This window comes from Drosophila mojavensis, unplaced genomic scaffold (assembly GCF_018153725.1).
Source record: "Drosophila mojavensis isolate 15081-1352.22 unplaced genomic scaffold, ASM1815372v1 contig_36, whole genome shotgun sequence".
Classification (NCBI taxonomy): domain Eukaryota; kingdom Metazoa; phylum Arthropoda; class Insecta; order Diptera; family Drosophilidae; genus Drosophila; species Drosophila mojavensis.
In genome coordinates, this window is record NW_025318858.1 from 22,201,697 (window position 1) to 22,214,902 (window position 13,206).

The following is a 13,206-nucleotide window of genomic DNA, read 5'->3' on the forward strand; positions in this document are numbered from 1 at the left end:
ATTTATTTATTTTTATTTATTTATTTATTTATTTATTTATTTATTTATTTATTTATTTATTTATTTGTTTATTTATTTATTTATTTATTATTATTATTTTTTTTTTTTTTTTTGTTAAAAAACATTTATTTTTATTTTTATTTTTATTTTTTGCTTTATCAACTCACTCTCATTTTATTGCAAAAGCCTCATTTGTATTTGGTAAACATGATCAAGCTAAATATACTTACTATATGTGCACACATAATCGAATATACCCATAGCACTTGAATGAAAAACTAACAAACTAAATCGAAGAGAGACAGAAAGAAATGTCCAGTCGCACAGAAAGAAAGAGAGAAAGAGAGACTCTGAGTAGGAGAGAGTAGCAGCTATGTCAGCTAAACCGATTGGAGCAGGTGCAGCATTTGGAGCTGACACGAGGCAACCAAACCAAACGAAACTAAACCGTAAGACCAAACCCAGCTGGAGAGCCCAATACATTCCATACAATGCACTATGGGGAATTTTGCCGTTTTTCGGGTATTTAGTCATTTTTGCGAAGTATGAAAATTTATAATTTTTTTATGTTAACATCTTAATAAAACTCCAAACTTTAAGGTACTGTACCCAAAATGTTGAATAACAGTCCACTGTTAAGCCTAACAGCTGTTAAAGTCAGCTGTTATCTTCGAAAAGCATTTGCCTTCAGCTTACAATTTGTGTTAGCCGATTTTCAAATCATCGTTATTCAATGACCAGACATTATTTTTGAGAAATTTAAAAAGGATATGAATTTTTAGGGCTTCTACTATGCGTTGGCTTAAAAACCAATTGATGTTTGAACTTATTTTAATCATTTATTGTATAATTAGCAAATGTTGTCAAATTTCATTTCTTGTAAATAAAATTAAACTTTGCAAAGACATATAAAACAGCCACCAGGGCGCACCAGTGTAATTCCAATTGCATGTTATAGAGTAATCAATTGGGATCTTAGTGCCTTTGTCTCAATGTGCACTTTTGCGCACAACCGGCGCAAATCAATTTTTAGCAGGTGACTATGAGCTGACCTGTGTGATATTTGGCTCAATGAAAAAGGCAACTCTAACCAAGAAATAGTAATTGTGATTTTGAAACTAAATAAGACTAATATTGATTCAACTTATAAATGATATTAAAAAGCAAAAGCCGCTTTTTTTGCCAAAATATAAATTACAAATGGAAGAAATGCAGCAGGAACAAAAACTAGCTGACAACTATGAATGACTGCCTATGACAGCAAATGTTTATAAAAATAATTGTTCATTTGAGGCAGATTATGGAAAGTACTGTTCATCCTGTAGGCTTTTTTGGTAAGGAAGCGTCTGATTTGCCCAACCAGGTCTATAAATCAGACTAATTTCATCATGCATGAGAGCATGAGAGCAGAATCCATAATTTCGCTGATGGTTTTTAACAATGGATACATCTGATCAGATTATTTCTTCGGCAAATCTTTAGAAAAGAGTTTGAAAGCATAAAGGTCGCTGTCTAATGAAGTTGTACGTATTGTATTATGTAAAGTTGAAGGCACAATTAAATCAGTTGAAGAACCCGAATTTTTTTAGCGGATCAATATTTCTGGCTGATTTGGAACTCGAAACTGAAGAAAACTAATTTCGATTTTATGAAAGTTCGATTGTTTTCAATTAAAATTATTATTTTAAAGTATGAACAAGCAAAATTCTTAAAAAAAAAAAAAAAATTTTTAATACAAAATTTTAATAAATTTTTTTTGGGTGGGCGGTGACACGCCCATTTTTCTAAAATATATTTCTGATGGTATACATATTAATAATACAAAAACCGGATCAAAAAATCTGGCTTAGTTTTTAAGTTATTAATTAATACCCGATAATTTGGATTTTTCCCCATAGTGCAATGTCAGCAAATGTAAGAGTGTTTGTGTTTGTCGCCCGTGAATTCGGCGAACGAAATACAATTTTTGGGCAAAGTGTAGCGGAAGCATTGCGGTAAATACTTTAAATGTAATACAAGTGGCAGGAATGTGCGCACAAGGATACTTCGGCATGTCCTTTGCCGTGTACGGCCAGCCATCGGCTGCCTTTGGCCGCTGGCCCGGAAAGTGTTTGGCCAATATTTTCATAATTAATGGCATGTGCCATTGAGTGGCATGGCGTGGCATGCTCTGGCCTGCTCTGGTCTGGCACATGCATGTGCGACAGCAACAAAATAATTGCAAGCTGAGGTGCGATGGCATTGCGGTCGGCCTGAAAGTGAGGAATTATGCGAACAGCAATGGCCACTGCCAATGCCTGTTTAATTGTGTGCGCGCCTCGGACTTTGGAAAACAAAGGCTTAACTGCAGTTATTCATAAGACGATTAAATCGCAGACAAATGAAGGCAGTTCAACCTTACGTCTTTTGTCAGAGAAAAAATGTCAACATGAATATTAATATTATTTAAATGTGCAGGCGAGCTGGAAATGTTGAAGACTTTCAGTTCATGCCTGGAGAGCAAGAGAAAGCTGTATAAGAATTAATATATAGTAAATAAAAATAAAATAAAAATTACAAATAAATATTTGAATGTTGAATTGATCGATTGATTTTAAAGTCGTATATTTATATATATATATACATATAAAAATAAAATAAAATATAAACAAAAAATTTAATAAAAAAATTAAAATAAATATAAATGATAAAAAAATAAAATAATAATAAAAATCAAATGAATCAAAGACGTTTTCTAAAATCAATAAAATTTACAATTTTATTAATTTGTGAGTTATGCCCAATCCAAATAGGTATATCTAATGAATTCGTATTAAGTATAAATTTCTGAGATTTTTTCGTTAAATATGCCAACAATCTTCTTCAGACAACTCTGACATTGAGATGGAGTAAACATAAATTAGTAAATAATGAGACACTTTGAACTTTTTTCTGCCTTTAAATTTTAAATACGAAAGAGAAGCATGATAATGATAATTGATAATAATGCTTAAACGAAAAGTATCAGACCCAACCACACTATGCAGTTGACTCTCCACAAAGTATTAAGAGCTTAAATACTCGAAAGAGCTCTTCATGCTGCTTAAGCCGCAAAATATGCAATTTAAATTATTAGAATAGCAATTATCTGAATAAATTTATCAGACATTAATTGCGAATAATCGTGGCTCCATTAGACGGGTATTTAAAGTTTCAATTACCAGCAGAATGCGCTATTTATAATAACAATTATAAGTGAGGGAAAGAGCTGCAGAATAAGACCGAGTTTAAGCTGGTTTTAAATAATTTCATTCGAAGGTTATTAAAATTTCATAATTGCCTTAAATGGCTGCTGGCTGAGCAGAGCACACAAAGAGCCCCCACCACACACTCACACACTTAACCAGCGCTTACAACGAAAATAACAGTAACCACAACAGCCGGGACGAAATACAAAGGACGACGGAGCGAGCATAACGGCCAACTCAGGCATCGTTGTCGCTTATCTATGTGCATAAGTTATGAGCCGCCTCGGTCGGATGCGCCTTGTTAAGGCGTGTTCAGTGTCACGCCGAGACGTGCCCCGGGCAAACACTGCCCACCTGTGCCGCGTCCCTTCCTTTTCGACCCTCCCTCATTTCGACTCGCTATGCTTCGTGTCAATCGCGGACTCTGGCCACGGTCAGCGCACGCTGTCAATTTAACGAAGCATTTCACGTGGCATTGCGTTCGGCTGTATAACATTTTGCATATTTAAACGCTACGAACGTAGCGAAATAAAATGTTAACTTGCAAAAGGGAATACATTAACACATCTTTACAATTAAGGACATCAAGGATCAACAGCAGCAGGCCGGCAAGCCAGCAGTCAGGCAGGCTGGCAGTCTCAGGCAAGCCAAGTCAGCTCAAGTCCCCAATGCACTTACGAGCTGCTCGAGTCCTGTGTGGGTGTCTGTGCGAATGCCGTTCGACTGAAGCTGGCTCAAGCTGTGCACGGCGCAAAGCTATATAAAATTTAACATACAAAGTGGGCCGCAACGGGGCGTGGCCGGGCAGAGCCACTCGCATTACATCGAGTCGATTCAAGTGACCACAATACGAGTCGCCTGCACTTACAGAGAGAGAGAGCAGACCAGTCCAACCCTGCCCAACCCTGCCCAGCCCTGCCTAGCCAAGCACTGCCACTCCCACTGCATCTGCAGTTAAAGGCCTCGCTCTGACCGCATTACAAACTGCAAACACTGTGGATACAGGATTCTATAGATACGTTTTGGGTATTGCATAGGCATATTGGCTAGGGCTTAGGAATTTTTTGGTCGTACGCAGCCGCACAGCAAGGCCTCCATCCAAGAATTGTTGCGTTTCGCTTGCCGAGCTAATTCTTTATGGCTTCAAGGAAAATTTATATGTGCAAAGTCTGAGCAGAGTCTTAAAGTGGGTAAAGCTTGTTGCTTTAATGTTTTTCATTAATATGAGCTACAGGCTGCTTACGAAATGGATACTCAGGTACTTTATGTACATTTTGAATGCAACAAATTTATTGGAAGAGATACTTTTAGTATTGATAGAGACTTTTAAATTCAGGCAGAGCTAAATATAAATATATACATATTTGAATTTTCATTTTATTTATTATTGTTATTATTATTTATTGAAAATGGTCTGCCTCATTAAAATGTAGCGTATTTTGGAAATAAGAAAACAATTTTATATAATAATTTGTATTTTTGCTATTTTTTCTACTTTTGTGCTATCATTTGAGACACTGTTCTGCTTCTTCTTTAATGTCATCTATATCTGTTATTTCCTTACGATTTTAGGGTGTAGTAAATATAACAAAGACCAAGGGAATAATTTTTAGATTAAGGTCTCGTACTTGGGTCTCAGGTAGCAAGGCGACTCCGTGATCTCCCTCGGTATAAAAACTATAAAAAAAAAAAAAATATTTTTACTTGAGAAAATTATTCTCATTCTCAATAAGAACCAATCCTAGTTTATCAATGGTATTAAGTACATATGTATAAGATTTCTTCAACAATTCTTTCCAAAAACTATTTTAATTTCTAAAAATGCTGCATTCGTCGATGAAATGTGAAAAAGCAATTTGTTTAATTTGCTATCTGTTAGCAGCTCGTAGGAAGTTTTCATTAGAGTTAAGCTATTTTGGCTTGCATTTCGAAGTTTCGGCTTAGACTTAGACCGCAACAGCCGCAAGTGCTAAATTGTCAACTAAAGGCCAACTCGCTTGCCAGCAAACAAATTCAATTAATGCAAAAGAACCTATACGTAATGCGAGCCAAAAATATTCGCATACTCGTTTGCATCTTGTGTAAGTGTGTGTGTGTGTGTGTGTTTGGGGGGGAGTATGTGTATCTGTATGTGTGTGTGCGTGTGCATGTGTCCAGCATATCGAGCAAAGTTGGCTACCAGTCTGGTTGGCTGACCATTTTGGCTATCTCCGGTCAGTCTCAGTGTCTGTTTGGCGGCTGCCAGGCCATCGATTGGCATTGCCAATGGCCACAAAACTTTGTTTACCGTTGCTTCGACATTTTGCAATCAGTTGAGGGTAAAACTTTGCAGCAATATTTATGTCCTTTACATACTTAAAAAGCACTCTCTCTCTCTCTCTCTCTGCCTTGTTCTCTCTACTCAACATACATATACATATACATATATGTATGTATATGTGTACATATAACAGTTAGCACTTTCTAATGCATTTGTGACCTCAATATTTTGGAAATTTTTGGCTCCTTTTTGCTGGCAATGCTGCTTGGCCAGAATCTGCATAGTATAAAAATAATTTTACTTTGATTTAAGTTTAGATTTTCATTTGGCTTTAATCAAAATTTACGGCTGTTACTCTAGCAAAAACGCAGCCGTTTTTCCTATTTGTTTTCATTTTTTTTCCCATTCGAAAAACCAAATTTGATGGATGGCTAGAAAGCGGTTTAGCCACTTCTAATGCAGCACACTTCCGATACATTTGCCCTGGCCAACAGAAGTTTTCAATTAGTAAATTAAATCATAATGTTACCAGCTGACTCTTTGGCTCTCCCTCCTTCGTCTTCTCTTCTACCTCTCCCGTGCTCTATAAAATTTTCCGCAAATTTGCCGAAAATGCAACAAAATTTCACTGTTTGTTATTTTCAGCTGCTGTTTTATTTGCTTATTTGCGGAAATATTGCGCTGCACTGCAATTGAAATAAATTCTATTTGGGTCACTCGCAAACAAATGCAATTTCGCTACGCGTGTTGTTTTTTTTTTTTTATACCCTGAACCCATTGAAAATGGGAAATCAGGGTATAATGGTTTTGTGAAAAGTATGTAACAGGCAGAAGGAATCATCGCAGACCCCATAAAGTATATATATTCTTGATCAGGACGACGAGCTGAGTCGATATAGCCCTGTCCGTCTGTCCGTCCGTCCGTCCGTCCGTCCCTCCGTCCGTCCGTCCGTCCGTCCGTCCGTCCCTCCGTCCGTCCGTCCGTATGAGCAAAAGGATCTCAGAAGTTATAAGAGCTAGAGAGCTGAAATTTGGCATGCATACTCGTGTATATCATAGGCAGTACGAGTTTGCTTTATTTTTTCGATAACTCGTCCGATAACTTTTTTATCGAGAATAATCGAAAAATCGACATTGTTTTTTCAGCCTAATTTGAACACTTTTCAACCAGGAGACTTCAAATTTGCGTTGTATATAGAGTTAATGGATACAAAGATTTTGTAATTTACAGATTTTGGATACCACGCCCCTTCGCCACCAATTTGTAAAAAACGCATTTCAAGTACTAGAGACTTGTGCTTTGGAATGTACACACATTTTAACTATATGAACACATTGTGTTTCATAAAGATACTCTTACTACAAGAGAAATTATTCAACTAATAAATTCTCATAATATTGCCCACATTGCAGCGCAGCCCAAGCGTAGCCGCTGCTTACTGCGCAGTTAGCAGAGCGCGTGCTTATAAGTGCATGTGTATGTATGTGTGCATAGAAGAAGTGCAGAATGATTAGAATATCAGCTTGGAGGGTTCAGGGTATCTCCCAGTCGAGCAGTCTCGACTGGAGCCTTCTTACTTGTTTTTAATTTTTTTTTTTAAATTATTGAGCTTGAAAAGTGGTGGCAAAAATGTCGATGTATAAATTATATTATTAATTAGCAACTTATCGAATATGCCTATCACGCTACAGTGATGCGAGGCCGAATATTTTGAAATGAAACACATTTTTGCATATTTTAAATAGAAATGCATAAAGTTAAGTTAATAATCTATGCAAATGGGAATGAGATTTATGTAGTTTGGCGTAATAATAAATTTATGATAAATATTGATGCAATTTATTGACATCTTGGGGGAAGGCAGGAGGAATTTACTTTTTTTTTAATGTAGCTATGTTGAGTTAAATATTTTAAGAACTTAATTTACAAATTGGATTTTTAGGAATTGTATTCAATCCGATTTTTTTTTTATTTTTTTTTAATTGTGTTGATAAAATTCTTATTTTTTCTTTCCATTATATTATTATCCACTTATCAGACTGCACATGACGCCTTGGCATTCGCAAATACAACTTTAATTTCAGTCATTCAGCTAAACTTTTGCCACTTCTCAGTTTGCAAAATATTTGCACAAATACAAAAATTCTATTTCAATTTGGGGGCCATTAGTGTCGCCGTTTAAATGCGGCTAGCAGGAGCAGTAAAAAAGTTTTGTTTTCACGCTCTGCCATTAAAAGAAAACAGTCGAAGTAAAAAAAAAAAAAAAAAAATAAAATGAACAGAAAATACAAAAAATGGCAAAGTAGCAGCAAAGTTTTTTCGGTTTTGTACCCCGCAGCTGCCGCGCTTCAAAGTCTGTGTTATTTTTATTCTTTTTCCCTCTTGCGTGGCCATTTTTCAGCTGTGTGGCTGCTGCTGGTGCTGGTTTTTGTCAGTTTTGTTTGTTTGCACAAGAAAAATTAAAGGAAAATACGAGACGTAATGAAATTGAAAGGAACACACACCGCACTGACATCGGCCGATCACAGTTCAATATTTATCCGGCACACGATGGAGTTCAGCAATTGATCATGATTGGGAAAACAAGCAGAAGTAATAACATAGTTGAGTTTGGCTAAGCCTTGAGGTTGTTTCTATAGCTAACCAAATTCTCACAAAATTGGAGTTCCTGCCGACAAAAACTTCAGCCCACACAAGTATGCAACAGTTTTTTTATTACAACTTTTGTGCCACAACTTCCGCCACACAATGCTCTTTAATTTAATTAAAAATATATAGACATATACATTTATATACATATTTTACTCTTTGTCTTGTTTGCCCTAAAGTTTGCTATCTAAAAAAATATGACTAACGATGTGCGAGCTCGTCTAACAGAAAGGCACACGCAGTGGCAGGAGCAGGAGACGCAGCAGCAGCAGGAGCAGACACGCTCACAGTTAGCCCACTAAGCCAGCTTCCATGTGGTGGTCGGTGGCTCGTTGGTGCAGCAGCGGGTCATGTGGGTCAAGTGGGTGGGTCAAGTATTAGTATTGTGAGGCTACGCAAGGGTCGGCTCACGGTCTCGCTCGGCCATTCGGTCCCTCCATTGTTGTTGTCCTGGGCATGGGTTAAGTGTTTTTTAATGAAAGTTAGAAGCCGCTTTAATGAAACTTGTTGTTGCTAATTGTGTTACGTGGCACAGTTGAGCAGCTCATCCCGCCCACGCAATCCCTTTAAAGCCGTTTTTAGAAATTTCCGCTAGAGAACTTCGTCCGCAAACCGATTAAAAGTACTTGCAGGCGACGCATCATTAATCGTTCAGCATAATCACTTTAAGCCTTTAATGATAGCTTTACGTTTTTCTCCACGCCCCCCCCACACACACACACACTTTTTTTTAATGCAAATTCTTTTACACAATCTGCTATAAACTAAAAGCGCTGACAGGCCATGCATAATTTTTGGGCATTCGCTTTGTTCGCTTTAATATTCGTTTGCTTTCATGGGTATTATGGAGCCCAGTCGACAGTTGTAAATATATAAATATATATTTTTCTTTCATTTCCATCTGACTCTATCTGACTCTGTCCCCATCTCTGTCTCTGTCTCTGTCTCTGTCGCAGTCGCTGTCTCTTTGTCTCTCGCTTTGCATTGCGCGCTTTTTTGTTGCCATTTTTTCAGTTGATTTCCTGACCCCTGGCTTCCTGATCGGAATTCTGTATTTCCGTTACGTCCATTACGCTCTTAAATGCGAACTCGCCTTTGTTGTTGCCTTCATTTTAGCTCTCTCTCTCTCTCTCTCTCTCTCTCTCTCTCCCTTTCATATATTTTTTTGTTTTCGTTAACTTCCCACATTTATTATTGTTGCTGCTGCTGGCTTGCTAAGCAGCTGGCATTGACTGGCTCTGGAAACTCTAGAAATTGAATTTTCCTGCGGGAAATTTCAAATTATTTTAAGCCAGCACAAACCAAAAAATAATGTTAAAAATTCCTGAAAAATATCGTGCAGGTAACGGAAATTACTGCTGCTTTGATTAAGCCAGTTATTATTTAAGGGTTATTTATTTAGTAGCTCATTAAATATGAGTGGCTCTTGTTCGAGAGCCACTGAGGCGAGCTGTAGTCTGCTAGCTCTGGCTATTTTAAATAACCATTTTTGCATTTTACTTTATGTGCATAATGAGCTACTGAATAATTAAGTTTAAAGTAAGTATATAAAATACTGGCAGCCAGCTTAAGCTAAATATAGCGAATTATATTTCTGTTTAAAGCCCAGTTCAAGTTCTTAGTTCACTCGCCAAGATCAGCTCTATGGAAGAGGAAGCATAGAAAGTAATTGCAGCATATATATATATATATGGAGACGAGTCACTGTAAATTTAGCTTGGAGTTGAGGCATAAGAGCCAAGTTTTTTATTATATTCGTTCACAAATAATAATCAAAATCGCAACAAAATGTGTTAAGACTTTTATTTGATATATAGAAATTTTTGCTAAACCCCATATTGGGCCACCCAGTATATATAATAAAGCTGCTGAGTCTTAGCTAAGAGTCTGCTCAGACTCTGTATGCTTACATTTAAGGCAAGGACCTACTTAAATTATGGAAGTGGAGAACACTCTGGATTACAAGCTCTCATTTTTACCAAGAATATTCTAGTCCATGTAAAAATTAGATTATCCTAGTCTAACATTTTCTCAAAGCTTCTCTAGCTCTTAGCTTGACTTGCTGTACCTCTCTCTCTCTGTATCACTCTCTTTTTTTTTCATGTCATCCTCTATCAGTCTCTCTTTCTCTCTCTCTGTTTCTAGCTAGCTCCCTCTCTTTCATTATTCGCCAACCTCTTCCGTTCTCTAAACGCTCCCTCAAGCTGGCAATGGCATAATTTAGAGCCAAATGAATTTACTCTGCATTTGTAGTACAACATGCGGTATATGAGAATACATACATCTTGCTTTTGCTTTCACCTGGCTTGCGGCTAACGGCTTTCATTCCCAGCTGATTTCCTTCCTGTTTAATATGCCCAACGCTTGGGCTCAACGCACAGTGATTTTAATTAACATTTCTGATTTTGTGGCTTAGCTGCCTGTCGCTGACTTTCTATGTGTGTGTGGGTGTGTGTGAAGGTTTGTTGGTGTGTTAGCGAGTTTATTAGCACACCTGTGCACAGTGGTGACACAGGCCTTGAGTCGATTTGCCGTCACTTTGGCTTTGGCTTTGGCTCTATCTGCGGCTTGCCCTTAAACTTCGTTAATTAATTGAATTGCTGCTTGTTTAATTAGCTGCGCAAGGTTTTTATGATTAAGTTTTCGTTAACAGCTAAGATCTTAATTAAACTTAATTAATGTACTTTGAACACCAATTCTTATCATTGCAGCAATAAACGTTACAAGTAGCTTCTGGCCGAAATATATTCTATAATTAGGTAAGTGACATATGAATTCAATATTTCAATATTATATTGAGAAATTTACAAATAATTGAGATTACGATCTTTAAGTACCAATTATAAAAATTTTACAAGGAGAAGCTCAACAAGAGTGTGAAGCATATTTAAATCATAAAAGCTCTGTTGGGGCTTAAGCTGGTTGCAGGCAACATAATTTGAAATATAACAGATGCGGCTAATAATCAAATATAATTAACACATGTTTCCATTTGATATGATTTCAAATCCGGCCTAGTCCCTCCTATTGCCTCTATAGGACTCGATTAATATTTCTGCAAGGCAAATCTACTCATAGCGGATAATATCTACATGGCTTATATATAGATATGTATATGCATAATTATCCAGCTATCTATCATTATGTATATGTTCATTAACTGTTTATACAGATTTTCAAGAGTCTTCCCATTCAGCTGATGGATTTCATTGCTTTGACAGCAGCACTCAAACATCAATCAAAGCATTTTTCAAAACATTCGATGTATTCTGCATTTTTTTTTTATACTCATTCACGAAAGTGAATCAGTATATTGGTTTTGTGCAATGTCCGTCTTGCTGTCCGTCCGTCTGTCCGTCTGTCCGTCTGTCCGTCCGTCCGTCTGTCCGTCTGTCCGTATGAACGCAATCTATTTCGGCGCTATTGAAGCTAGAGACTTGAAATTTGGAACACATACTCGTGTATATCTCCGATTTATAAAGTGTTAAAATTTTCCCGATCCGCCCACTAGGGGCGTGGCAAATCGGAAAATGCATTTTCCGATATACCAGAAATCATGTTTGTTGAAGAGCTAGAAAGCTGAAACTTGGTATGTAGGTCCGCGTTGACCACCCAAGATCACGAGCTATGGCGGATATATCTACGCCCATTGGGGGCGTGGCAAATCGGAAAAAACTGTATCTCCTAAAGTTGTAAACCTAGAATGCTGAAATTTTGCACGTCAGCTAATGATATGATTCTATAAAGTCTGAAGATAAATTATAAGTCTACGCCCATTAGGGGCGTGGCAAATCGGACCTGAAGATATAGTGATTTTTTAAATTCTCCTATATTTTGGACACTATTGATGGCAGAGACCTCAAATTTTGTATATATACTCGGACTGATCACCCAAGACCAAAAAGTTTTGTCGGATATATGTCCGCCCACAGGGGGCGTGGCAAACCGCAAAAGTTTATATCTCCTAAAGTATAATAGCTAGAAGCTTCAAATTTGGATAGTTGAGTTACTGGTAGCCTCCTCTATCGATTCCCCAAAAATAATTTTTACGCCTCTTTAGGGGCGTGGCATTCACAAGCATTCAAACTTTGCAGTTAGGGTAACGTTATCTCTTTCTAAAAACTGACCAAAAATGAGGTGTCTACGCCCAGTTGGGGCGTGGCAAATCGGAAAAACCTGTATATTCTACAGTATTAGAACGAAACTTAACTACAAAATTGTTGATGGGATGTGAATGAGTATTCCGCAGTCGGTAACGCTCGACTGCAACGTTCTTACTTGTTTTTTTTTTTTTTTTTGATTGATTTATTTAAGTTGTTGTTGTTGTGGTTTTTTTTTTCTCTTGCTGGCTTTTATTTGATGAGCATGATATATGCATTGGCCTTGTGTGCAGCTTTTGTTATTGAGCCCGAGGCGTGGACTTTCGTTTTTATTGTTTTATGAATATTTTGTATTTTATGGTTTTTCAACAATTTAAATGCTGCTCTATCTCTATAGATCTCGGCTTATCCTATGGGTTACTTAGTCAGCAAAAAAAAAAAAAAAAAAATAGGCATCTGACTGTAAATCATTCGAGTCGATGCTTGGCAAACAACATTTGCTGACCATAGCTCAAAGGCAAAAGGCAGTAGACATAAAAATGAATATGGAATCCAATACGAAAGGGCAGAGAACAGCTGCAGGCTAGCAATCCGATTCGTGTGTACATGTGTGTGTGTGTGTGTGTGTGTGTGTGTGTGTATGTGTTGATATCCTTAATCAGAGTTGTGTAGCAGAAATCAAATTATGAGTGCGCCCATACATAACACCAGGAGACATATGCACAAAAGTGTGCCACAAGAAATCAGCCAAAGGAGTTGGCCTGCTCAGCCAGCCAGCCAGCCAGCCTGACCGCTTGGCTAACTGATGAAGTTGATAATGATGAAAAGAAGCAGATAAAATGAATGCCAAAGACGCAACGAGCCTTGGCGAAGGCAGCAGCAAAAATAAATTATGAAAAGAATGTTTCACGCATGTGCATAAGAAAGCGGGCGTGAATCGTTGCTCCAGCTCCAGCTACACACATACAC

The 13,206-nt window shown here is 37.3% G+C and overlaps 1 protein-coding gene across 1 annotated transcript in view; it reads left to right on the forward strand.

Annotated features, from left to right (window-relative positions):
* Positions 1-13,206, forward strand: part of LOC6577520 (insulin-like growth factor-binding protein complex acid labile subunit) — a 74,025-nt gene that overhangs the window by 10,306 nt on the left and 50,513 nt on the right. Inside the window, exon 2 of the mRNA XM_002003449.4 lies at positions 10,849-10,896. The gene's annotated coding sequence lies outside the window, so the exon portion shown is untranslated. The remainder of the gene's footprint in view (positions 1-10,848; positions 10,897-13,206) is intronic.